Here is a 13,061-nt window from a genome sequence, read left to right on the forward strand (position 1 = left end):
TTTTTTTTCCTCTAAAAATATTTAATCTCCATGTACCTTCAGCTAGAATATGATGATTTATTCTGTCTCTAATATTTGAACACTAGTGCCCTACTCTTTCCAGAGCCAACTGGCTGAAGAATAATTTACAGTACTTTCAACCAGCTAGAGGGCTATAAGCAAATGCTATGCCCATTTAACCATTTCTCACGGTGGTACTTCAAGGGCAGCTAACTTCTTACTCTGCCATCGGTGCACAGTCCTAAACCCTGGCATGTGCTCTCCTTCTTCCTTATATCATTAGTAGAGAAAAATGTCACAATTTCAGTCTAAATTTGTCACCCATATTTAAGAGGGGGCCACCTGCTCCTCTTTTGCACATCACTCGATATCTAAATATCCACTTTCTTATATGAGTATATGAATATAAAGTAAGTCCAAATGGGACACTGGAGGCACAAAAATATAAAAAATGTTTTATTACTATAACTGGAAAAAATCCAAATATAGCAACAAAATGATTTTGCTTCTCAGTATTATATCAAACAATAATTTTCTACAGCCATGTTTTTTACCTCTTTTTGATCAGGTAAGCCCACCATACAAATTGCCCTTTTTCAGGGCTTAACCAGGAGGGCTGTTAGGTTGAATAACTTGTTTAGTTATGTTTAGTTACCTAAACATGCATTGGCTATGCCCATGTCTAAACCCAGACTAATCCAATAAAAGCACAACACACATAGGAGAAATACCCAATAATAACTTCCTGAACCTATAAGTATAATCTTTCTAAACCTTTCTCTTCCCAGAATACTTACACTTCTCAACAACCATTAAGACATAATTATAAGGATGGGGTCCTATTATCCTAGCCATTCTAAGGCTATGTTTTAACCCTTCTACATGTAATTTCTAACAATTTCCCTTCTTAACTAACTACCTTTTTCTCTTGTTTGTCATCCTTAAAATCAATCTGAGTAAACATTTCATTCTATACACTTCAATGCTGTTAAATGATTTGTGTACCTATTTCATTCTATAAACTTACAATGCTGCTAAATTTCAATGTAACCATGACTATACATTGTCACTTGTTTTTAAATTTGTAATTTTTTAAATTTTTAAACTTCAATGTCAACATGACTATATATTGTCACTTATTTTAAATTTTTAAATTTTTAAACTTTTAAACTTCGATGTCAACATGACTATATATTGTCACTTTTTTTTTTTTTTTTGCACATGTGGAGCTTTTCTCCCTGGGTCTCTGCTGAAAATGGATATGTATCCAGTCGGACTCTCCCGGTTAACAAATGTAAAATAAATAAAATAAATAAATTGTTTAGAGTACAGAGTAAGCAAATAAAGGTGAAAGAAAGCAAACCTTGTATCCTGGGCACAGAAAGCACCTCATTAGCAGCTCAGAGTTTTAGTCCTCTGTGTTGCGTCTCTCACAGCCTTCTAATTAGCAGACTGCATACCTTTCAATCTCTTAGTGCAAGAAATCTGGGCAAAGCTGAAAATAATCTGGGGAACAAAGGCCTAGAAATATGGACAGATTTTTAAACATTGCTATTATAAACTTAGAAAATTGCTAGGATAATAGAATATGTGCTTGCATGCATTTTATGAAGGGTATAAAGTCTGAAACTTGAACGTGTGCCATTATATAGTAACTTAAATCCTTGGTGATTTGTCAGAAAACTGCAAATTTTATGAAGAACACACCAAAAATATAAAGTAAAAACTTGGATATTCTGAAAAAATCTGGACAGTTGAGAGGTATGGTAGTCTCTATTTAAAATTCCATGGTCTTGTACCCTGACCAGGTCTTAATTCCAGATCTATAATGAAATTAAGTCACTGGATAATTTTATATTTGTCTTTACTGGTATTGGAATTTCTACACCTGCAAGGTGTTCCTCTTTGTTACACCTCAGTTGAGGAACTGACTTCTATATTTTGCTGTAGCAGGCTACCTTCTTTTATATGACAGCAATAATAAATCAGCACCCTGTTACTAGTTACTTAACACATTGTGTTGCCAAGCTATCTGTGAGAATGTTTCCACAATATTCAGTGAAACACACACTTCAAAGATGCACAATAATCATTTTTCAGACCAACATGTTACAACTACTCCACACTCAGTATAAAACCAGGGGTTGTGGCTTCATAATGATGGGTGGTAGACTCTTGATAACCCCTTAACATTTCTAGTATTATCTAGGCCAGGCCAGTGGTTCCCTATGTATTTTAAGGGCTGCAGGGATAGTGCCCACTGGCACAACTTCCTATTGTCATTGGTCTGCTTACATAAATATTGGAATGGGTCACGCTCATTCACCAAACTGAAGTCCCTGCCTAACAAACTACTTCAGGGCATTGAAAGGCCAGCCTATTGCTAGACAATCCTTTCAATGACTGAGTATCACTTACCATCTTTACTCAACTTCTGCTGATATAGCATACAGGGTGATCATCACTTTGAGTGTTTTGAGAAACACTGACCCCTGACAAATAAGTATATAGGATAACTCTTTAATAAAATCAAGTCACTAACTTAGGTTCAGAGCACAAGATCCTTTTTAGTTCATTAAATGCTTTGTTGCCATCAACATTTTTGTAGGGCATGCACATAGTTAGTGGTCACTAGTCTTATATTTTAATTTCTCTTTTTTCTTTCTTATTCATTCTCAACATAAAAATAGACCTTTGTTTCTCTAGCTTGCACTCACCATTTCCAGACCCCTCTGTCTTCTACCCTCACATGGTAGGTGGCTTAATATTTCTTCTTTTCATTCTTCGAGTTTGACTTTCATTACCTTTAACATGAAGATATTTCTCTAGTGGCCTTGTTACATGTAATATACCCTCATTCCAGACTACTTCTTGTCTCATCTTATTTTTAAGATTTATTCTCTTATCAGACAGCATGTATTGTTTGACCTTGTACAATGCCTTTTTCTTTGGTGTTTTTTTTAATTTTTGTCTGCTAATGAAGACAGATTGCTTCCCATACTAATTAACTGTGCTTATATTTGCATCCTGTTGGAATGTCATGCATAGCTCTCAACATCCTTACTGAATAATTCCGGTAAAGCCAAAATTAAAAAGTGGACAAGAGACCCAAACTCAAGGACAATTTGTAAATATTACTCTAATTCACTTAGAAAGTTAATAGAACAATGAGTAGGTTCTGCATCAACATGCATTATATGAAAATAACAAGTATGAAACACTAATGTCTGGCTTTATTGACTGACTATAATCCTTAGTGATTTACCAGAAAATGCAAAAAAAGTTATGAGCAGACAGGGTAAAAATATATGGTGAAGAGGCATTCTGCAAAATCACGGACAATTGAGATATATGGTGGCATGAGATAGAAAGGCTTCTCTACTGTTTTGATATCAAAATGTATTATATGTAGTTGATTGCATATGTAAATTGTAATTTTTTTTTGCAAATGGTCTGAAGTCCAGGTAACAGATGAAAGCACTCACACTGTTTTTTTTTTTTTGCTGAATATTTAATTTCTGACTTTGTCATTAAATCAAACTGACACTATTTCCAAAATATAGATATTTTAAATGGTTAGTTTAATTTAATCTAATTTATTTTTGTTGTTTAGCTCATCTGAGTCCTCATTCATCTTTGAGTTTTTTGAGGTATTCATTTTTCTTATATTTTATATATATATATTTATATATATATATATATATATATATATATAAAACATATATATAATATACACACACACATATATTTTATATATATATATATATATATATATATAAACATATATATATATATATATATATATATATATATATATATATATATATATATATATATAAACACACACACACACACACAGACACACACACACACACACACACACACACACACACACATATATATATATATATATATATATATATATATATATATGGCTCTACTTCAAATCATCAAAACCCTACATCATCGAAGATGAGATCATAAAGATGAGAATATCGAAATCCTATTTCAGTGAACCAGTGAAACAATGAAGATTTTCCAGGGTAAGCAACTACTTATCCAAAAAGAAACAAAACCTAAACCGCACCATCCCTAACCCACCCAGGTAGGGGGCTGCACCCCCCCCCCAACTAAATATACCAACTTTGAGATTGCACTGCAGTTGGGGAAAGGACAAAGTTCACTGTCTTGCACAATGGGTTAGTTACCCTGGGAAAAGCTTTGTTGTTCCGCTGGTTCAGTGAAATGGGATTTTGATATTCTCATCTCGACGATCTCGTCTTCGATGTTATGGGGTTTCGACAATTTCAGGTAGACACACACACACACACACACACACACACACACACACACACACACACATATATCTATATATATCTATCTATCTATATATATATATATATATATATATATATATATATATATATATATATATATGTACATGATTATTGTATGAGTGATCAAAGCAAACTATTTAAATGCCAAACATGAAAACACTGGCACCAACACCAAACGTTCAAAAGATCACAAAAGGAAAACAATTTGCTTTCATGATCTTTACATTAAAACACCTCTGTAATACTAGCCCAAATGTCTGAACAGTGGTAGTATTACAGAAAGTTTGTTTTTTACATAAGATGTAGGGTTAGGGGCAGGGGGAAGGCTTAATGTTAGGGTTTGAGCACATTACAAAGGTTAGCACACATCATCTGAAATATACATCACCACCACTAAGGTGGGCATACCCACCATGAAGGAGAGACAGGAGTGTGTGGTGTCAATGATTCAGGCAGAGAAATCTGCTATGCACAGCACTAAGGAGATGGTAAGAGTGTTCAGTGACTTGTGGGACAATGTGGGACAATGTGGGCCAAATGCCTAGTGACGTGGAGTATAGAGACAAGGAGCACATAATGGTGCTCAGGTTACTGGTGGCAAATTATGTCTCCATAGGTAATTCCTTGAGAAACATTGCAACTGCCATCTGGTCTGTCTTTACTTACCATGCAGTCCATAGATCGGGTATGAGTGGTCAGCCACATTCCATCCAGAGTCAGAACACACAGGCTACTGTTCAGAAAACATCACTATAACCTCCGAGTACACAGCCTGCTACCCCAGTCCTGGGGGACATCCAGGTCATGAGTGGCAATGCTCCCCCCAGTTCAATACCTGGAATGCTTCTTCAGGCTGTACATACATGACTGCATACTTCTACCTATTCTCTTTCACATGTAGGCCTCATCCAGGTAATGGATTATAGCACTCATCACATTCAGCACAAAGGATGCCTCATCAGGCTGCATGTGCATGGTCCAGTTGTTCTAACCCTTCCCTGCCATGAATCCTGTCAAACCCTGACAGAACAATCCAACATAGTGGACACCGCCAATGGTTACATCATGGTAGTTTGACCCAGGCACTGCAGAATGTGATCCCTGACTTCTGACAACCTCCCAGAGTATGTGGCTACCGTGTTCTCCCATTACCTAAATCCATATTCTTGTGCCTCAGTTATCTGTCACTATGTCCCTTCAACTTTTGCAAATCATAATGACTGTGCCCTGCTCACTCCCAAACTTGTGTGAGTGTGGCCAGTCCATGTACTTGCGTGCATAGCCTGTGTGTGTTGCTGCATACATCATTTTATTCTATGATGACTTTTCATAGTTCATAGTTGCATGACAGATGCCACCTCTTTGTTAGTACTGCAATACATTGTGCCTGCCTCTGCCTTGGCTGCAGCACTGCTACTGCTGAGTGCTCCTCACCTGACTCTTTCCCCTGCCCTTCTGCTATTGCTACAGGTGGCACGGAAGTCCCTGCCCTGAAATTCACCTATTATTGCAGTTGTTTATATAATACTATGTTGTGTGGCATGGCACACACAATAAGGACCTTACTGCAGATGTTGAGATTAAAAATGCAATGCCTTTCCTACAGTGCCTAGTCATTGGTAGTGTTCATTCAGTAGTCAGAATACATGTTCCATTAGACTTCATGTTTCCACTTGGGCTGTATTCTAGGCCATTTTCTATAAGACCTGTGAGCTGCACATCAGAGTCATGCATTTCTGGCATTGCCTGCAACACACAACATGTCATGTATTATATGTGGCCTACTTTAATGGTACTTGTATGTATAGACATGTGCACCTTCCAGTCAACTGACACTGTGGTAAGTCCCTTCACAGGAATTATTGGTAAAGGTAAAATATGTGCATATGTGTGAATCATGTCATCAGCCTGGGTGACACATGGACACATTATAAATAATGCCGTGGACATTGCAGACAACCTGTCAGTTCAGGGAGTAGATGTCCTTACTGTTGATGTATCACAAGTTCTTTCGACCAAGTTGGGCATTGAAAGTGTCACATGAGCCATATATGACTTCCAAGACCTCAAAAAAATGGGTTATGTAATAAAAGTGCCACATGGTGTTGGTTCTCCTCTGTCCAGGGGGACCAAATATGGATGTCCACATGTTGTAACATTATATCAAGGAGATGGATTTGTACTCATGAGGTTTATGCTTGAATTCTTAGTGCATTGTACCCTAATGCCTCTCCCATAGGTCACAGAAAGTTTTCTGTAACTAAGATGGTTAAGGCTATGTATATCTCTTTGTATATCCACATGAATAAGCATACCATACATCCAACTCAGTTAAGTTTCATATAGTTCAGCTTGGTCCCGTACAGTATCAGCATCCACTCAGAAATGGTCTATAACCTGTTGATCTGTGAGCTGGTGGCATGTCAGATGTTGTCTGCACCTACTGCAATGAAGTGGAGGGACACAACATGCAACATTCTAGGCCATGGCTCTCACAGTGGCTCCCAACACATGCTGCTGCTGCTGCTGTGTGATGGCTGCTGCTATTTCAAACAATTTTCCCACTGTATGCCACAAATCACAGCATTCAAAAAGGGTATGAGCCACCATGCAGCATCACCACTTTATATACTTCTGAGTCACTCCTCCATTTTGGGTTTCTTCATTAGCATGATCCATATGGCTCATACGCACAGAGTTTCTCGTTTCCATACCATTGTGCACTCAGTTTGCACTGCATGCAACACTATTTTGACCAATGTACAGCAGCACCGTCATCCTTCAGGTGGCTGCTACCAATGTTAATTTGTATTGAACAATGTGCTAACCGTCCAAGAATCCAATCCAACATTTTAAAGTCTAGAACAGTTTATAATTCATTCATGTATATCACTGCAAGTCATAAATAAATTATGAATGTAGAACAGTAACATTTTCCATTAAATTGCAATATGGCTATATCATTTTGAGCCATGTTTGACTATAAAACTGAACAGTGCTGTTACTCAGTCATTCGCGTTTTACAAGCTGCTTGACCTAATATGACTTAGACTATGATAACATTGTTTTATCCTTTGCACAAAAGTAATTTACAGATTTGAGTCTGATTTACTTGTTTTAAAGGGAAGCATATAGTCTATGAAATTTACAGTAATTATATAGATTCATCTGCATTTTGTAGCTTAGTTTCATACTTTAGAAAGCTATATCTCAGTTCTCGTAATTAAAGCAATCTCCAGTACAAATTGACTCATCCAGGAAATAACAGACTTGAAGAGAAAACCTAAGGGAACTTGTTCCTTTATATTCAAAAAATAAGGTTTCTAAAATAAATGTGAGTACATGTAAGCAAGGAAAGGAAGTAATGTTTTTCAGTGTCAGAGACATTGCAGCTGCAGAAATGCTCAAGAAAATCAAGTTGCAACATGTACTCAAACATTCCAGTCTACAACAATATTGTTTAAACAATAACATAGAGTAGAGCAACAAGTGTTGCAAAGTTTGTGTGTGTGCGTGTGTGTGTGTGTGTGTGTGTGTGTGTGTGTGTGTGTGTGTGTGTGTGTGTGTGTGTGTGTGTGTGTGTGTGTGTGTGTACTGAAAAGTGCTTGAAATGATTGATTGTTCAGAAATGAGGAGAGGAATGATTAGCCCGAACAATTATGGCTATCAGAAACTGTTGCAATTGCTGGCATTACCTTGCATAGTTTAAACTACATACTTTTAAAACTGTATTTAGAAAAAGGGCAGGCATTAAGATTCCCACCTCAAATCAGGTCGTATAGATGCACCTAACAAAAGTTATTAATGTAAAATATTTCTGAAAAACATATCAAATGGCAATGGGAGGAGGCATTACACAGGAAGAGTGTTCATTGCCCATTTATTTATTGCAACCTTTGGAATTGAGCATGCCTGCCATTAAAGCTATAGGTCGCTATATATATTACACACCCTTTTTATAATAAACATTAAAATTGTGTTGCTACACATAAATACCATGCTAGAAGCATTCTTGTTCATTAAGTTCTTAAAAAAATCTGCTGTCAGCTACCAATTTGCTTGACATGGATGATACAATGATATGAAAGACATTCTACACAGTTTCAGTCATGGCATTCACAATGAATGGCCTTTGCCCTCTGTTGCAGTTTGGCAGTCTATATATGCATGTATAATCACTGTGACAGATGGACTTGCAAATTATATTGCTATATTTCATCTTGAGAACAAATTCAGTTTCTCTAATTTCTTACCTGACTTCTCCTGTGACCTTTCAGGTAAATTCTCTGTTTTTTCTGGTTATAATTCTCAGCTCTGACCTCTTCAGAAAATGTATCCCCCTGAGAAGGTGATGAGATGTACTATATACACAGATCTTCCAGTGAACTTAACTCTTGACATTAGAGATTTGGTATCTCATCAAAATGCCTTATGTTTCTCATGCAAACGTGCAGATCTTGACCCTGATCATAGTAGGACCTTGGTTCATTAGCTCAACCAATTAACATGGCTTCTGAACAACCTTCAGTGTGATGTTTGGAAACTGCAGTTGTGTAAACTGAACTTACCTGGAAACTACAGTTGTGTAAACTGAGCTTACCATAACAGTAGATGGTTTGAATATCACTGTTGCAGTAGCCTTAGTTATTTGGGTTATATCATGTCAATGATATAACAGCCGGCCAGCTTCCAAAGCTCCAGGGCACCTTCCATGCACCCAAACTGTTAAGCACCTTGAGTTGAGCTGAATAAAAGACAAGTTTAGGCATGAAGCCCTTCCTGCCAGCAGAGAGAGGGAGGCTGAGCCCTGAAAGGACACGGCTAGGAATAACAAAAAATAAATGATCACACCCTGGCATAAAAAACACACCAAAAAAGAAGAGGGTGGAGGGAAGGAGTGGCTACTGCAGCAGTGATCATTCGAACATCTACTGTTATGGTAATTTTAAGTTGCACAACTGTTCTATGTTCTTCATATTGATCAATGCTGCAGCAGCCTATGCTGTATGGGTAGATTACCATAGCTAGCTATATTTGGAAGTTGAAGGAGAAGAGTCCAGGAACTCCTGGAGAATGGTCATGGCAAAGCATAATCTAGACCTAGATAAGGAATCAAGCTTATAGTACATTGTAAAACTATGTACAGAGGACCAAGTTGGAGCTTTTAGAATACTTCTAGAATCAAACTCTTTCTAAAAAGCCATAGAAGAAGCCAAGGTCCTTGTAGAGCACTGCCTGGAATAGATTTGTTATGGTGGGTATAACAAAAGGTAATAGCCCTAGACAACTATTGGAAATAGTCTGTTTTGTCATTGGTTCTCCCTTCTTCTTACCTTCACAAGAAATGAGTAATTGAGCTAAGGATCTGAACGATTTAGTTCTGTCAAAATAGTACTTGATTTGACTTTAGACATCCAAGGGATGGAGTATCCTTTCTACATCATTTTTAGGATCAGGAAAGAAAAACAGGGAGATGTATACTTTGACTTAAAGTAAACTTGGATACCACCCTAGGCATAACAGAGAGAACCCCTGTCCTTGTGGAAAAATGAGGTAGGGTTGACTCACCATAACAGCTTGCAACTCAGATACACTACTTGCAGGGGTCAGAGCAATCAATAAAACTGTTTTCCATGTTAAGAACCTCAAACCAGCCAGCTTAGCTGGTTCAAATGGAGCAAGTGTTAGTTTCTCTAACACAAAATTAAGATCCCAAGGAGGGGCACCAGTTTACTTGGATGCCTGTTATGCAAAACCCCTTTCAAGAGCATTCTGACATTACTGCCTTGAAAGTGGAGAATCTGTGAGCAGATACGCTAAAATGGCTGATAAATGAACATTAATAGAGAAATAATAAAGGTCATAGGATAATAACTAACACAGATATTGCAAAACCAGAGAACAACTAGCCCTGAATGTGTACTGGTTATGTTGTTGGCACCAACTAGAAAACCTTTTCCATTTGCTCATATATGATTTTCTAGCAGTAGGATTTCTTGCCTCCATTAGTACCTGCTTTACATCCTCAGAAAATAAGTGCCTGAAAGGAATTAAGACTCTGCCATCCAGGAAGTCAATTGAAGATGACGGATGTTGGGATGTATCAAACATCCTTGCTCTTGTGTGAGTAGATCCATTAGTTGAGGAAGCTTGCATTAATTACCCTGGCCATTTGCAAAACAAGGGAGAACAATTGTTACCTGGGCCAAAAGGGAGTCGACACAGTGATCTTGGAGGATTCCTTCTGAATCTTCAGAAGTTCCTTGGATATTAATGGAAAGGGTGGAAAGGCATACAGGAACATTCCTGTCCAAAGAAAAGAAAAGGCGTCTGTCTTCCAGGCCTTCTTGCATGGAGTCCTAGAACAGAATTTTGCCAGTTGGCTGCTCAGAGAGGAGGCAAAAAGGTCTATCAATGGATTAATTTTCGGAAGACCCCTGGATCTAGTTTCCATTCATGAGGGTCTGCTCTGTTCCTGCTCAGCTTGTCTGCTACACACTTTTGCTCTGACAGAATGTAGGATGCCTGTAGAGTGAGTGTGCTGTGAAGCTATATCACAAGTTAACATGGCTTGTCTGCAAAGAGGGTACAACCTGGTCCCACTTGCCTTTTGATGTACCACAACACCGTGGTGTTGTCTGTAACCACTTGAAGACGTCCCGGGGACCTATGATGTTTCAGAAAATTGAGAGCCTTGATCAGGGCAAGCATCTCCAAGACTCTGCTACACTTTGCTGTGAAGGAAAGGTTAGTTTGCTGTTATTTTTTGTATTTCTGTATTGCCTTTCTATATTTTGAATACTGTAGTTTGTTTTCTTTATCTTGTGTTTTGCTTGCATTCTGTTTTAACAGCATATTAAAACTTCAAAAGAGACCACAGCTCTCTCTGTTCTGAGTCAGGCAGAATTTTTCCCTCCCTCCCTCCCACCCATTTAAGTTGTCTTGTTAAATACCACTGTCTTTCTAGTTGCCCGCCTCTTATGTTAATCTGACCATATATCTCATTTCTCTCTACTTTCACTGGCTTATGTGAGTAATCACAAAACCATCACTTTTGAAATCCCACCCCTTCAATTATTTAAATTTATTGGCCATCCTACAGCATTTCATAGTACCAAAATACAAAAGTAACCACCCCTTTCAGAACATCTTGCTGTTTTAAAAATAGTAACTCTCCACTAAACCTTAACTTTTTAAACAGGTAAAACTCAAGTTACCTACTTTCATATCTAACTTCTCTAGTGCACACTGCAGAGTGCATTCTTTTCAATCTTACCTTTAAGCATCCCTGTTACTAGCACTTTCTCTAATACCTAAAAAGATCATCTCTACTTGACTCCAAGTAGACTTTTCTCTATCTGTTAAACCTAGCACTTGCTCCTACAGTACTTATTACCTTGATACGGCACTCTTATAGATAGCACCCCAAAAGGCAAACCCCCATTTCTCGGTCACCCACATCCCCGGAATCTCTTTTAAAGTTTTTTGTCTAGTCCTTCTAGCATGTCGAGGATCAGTTGCTAGTGTCCTCTCCTGCTCAGCTGGTGAACCTGGGAATATTGAGGCAATGTTACAATTGCCTCATGTACACAGACAACCCTCTCCTCCTCCCACAAAACACAAATACATGCGAGAGATGCAACTATACGGCCAAACTGGAGGCTGAGCTCTCTCAACATAGGACTGGCAAGACCAGTCAGGAGGAGAAGGTTACCACACACACTATAGACCCAGTCTCACATAGTACCATCACAACCTCAAATCATACACATAAACACACAAAGACATACTCGGCTCTGATCAAAAATCTACCAAAACAGCAGAGGCCACCAAAGCAGACACCCAAACAACCACCACCTCAGAACACAACACCTGCAACACATAGACCTCACAGTCAGAGTGTCAAACAGTCACAGCCCTTAAGGCCAAACACAATGCCAGACACACTAGTCATTGGTGACTCCATAGTCAGACACACTGGCGTCCCTCTCACCAGACTGAGTAAGGAGAAGGTCACAGTAAGCTGCCTGTCGGGCGCTAGAATCCGCCACATAACGCAAGCACTCAGGTCTCTCAACAGCAGGTACAAATACGACTCAGTCATTGTCCACGCTGGTGTAAATGACCTGAGATGTACCTCCTTGGACTACATGAAAAGAGACATTGAGGAGCTCTCTGATTATGTAGCCCAGGCAGGTATGACCCTGACCTTGAGCAGTATCCTACCTTCACCAAGAATGATGCCACAATACAGAGATAAGATGATCAGCTTTAACAATTGGCTTAAACTCTGGTGTCATTCAAAGGGGATCCAATGTCTGTCTGCCTGGGATGACATGCTGGACAAGCCACGCTGCTTCGCAAGGGACGGCTTGCACCTGTCACCCTGGGATTCGGATATTGGCAAAGGCTCTTGCCACCCCATAGTGCCTTTTTAGGCAAGGCTCAAATTCTAAACCTACCACCCTAGAACACAAAAAAGGAAAAAAACTAAGGGTAATGCTGCTCAATGCCAGAAGTCTAAATCTCAAAATACACGCACTCGAGGCCCTTCTCAGTATGGAGAACATCGATGTCTGTGCAGTGACAGAAACCTGGTTCAAGGCTCCTGAGAGCACCCCAGCACTATCAGGTTTTACCTCTTATCATGCGTTCGGACCCAAAATCCGGACAATACCAAGAAAGGAGGGGTATCCATATTCATCAAGGACACCCACACCACAA

The sequence above is a fragment of the Protopterus annectens genome, chromosome 2.part2 (assembly GCF_019279795.1).
Source record: "Protopterus annectens isolate FY-2018-M chromosome 2.part2, PAN1.0, whole genome shotgun sequence".
NCBI classification, from domain to species: domain Eukaryota; kingdom Metazoa; phylum Chordata; order Ceratodontiformes; family Protopteridae; genus Protopterus; species Protopterus annectens.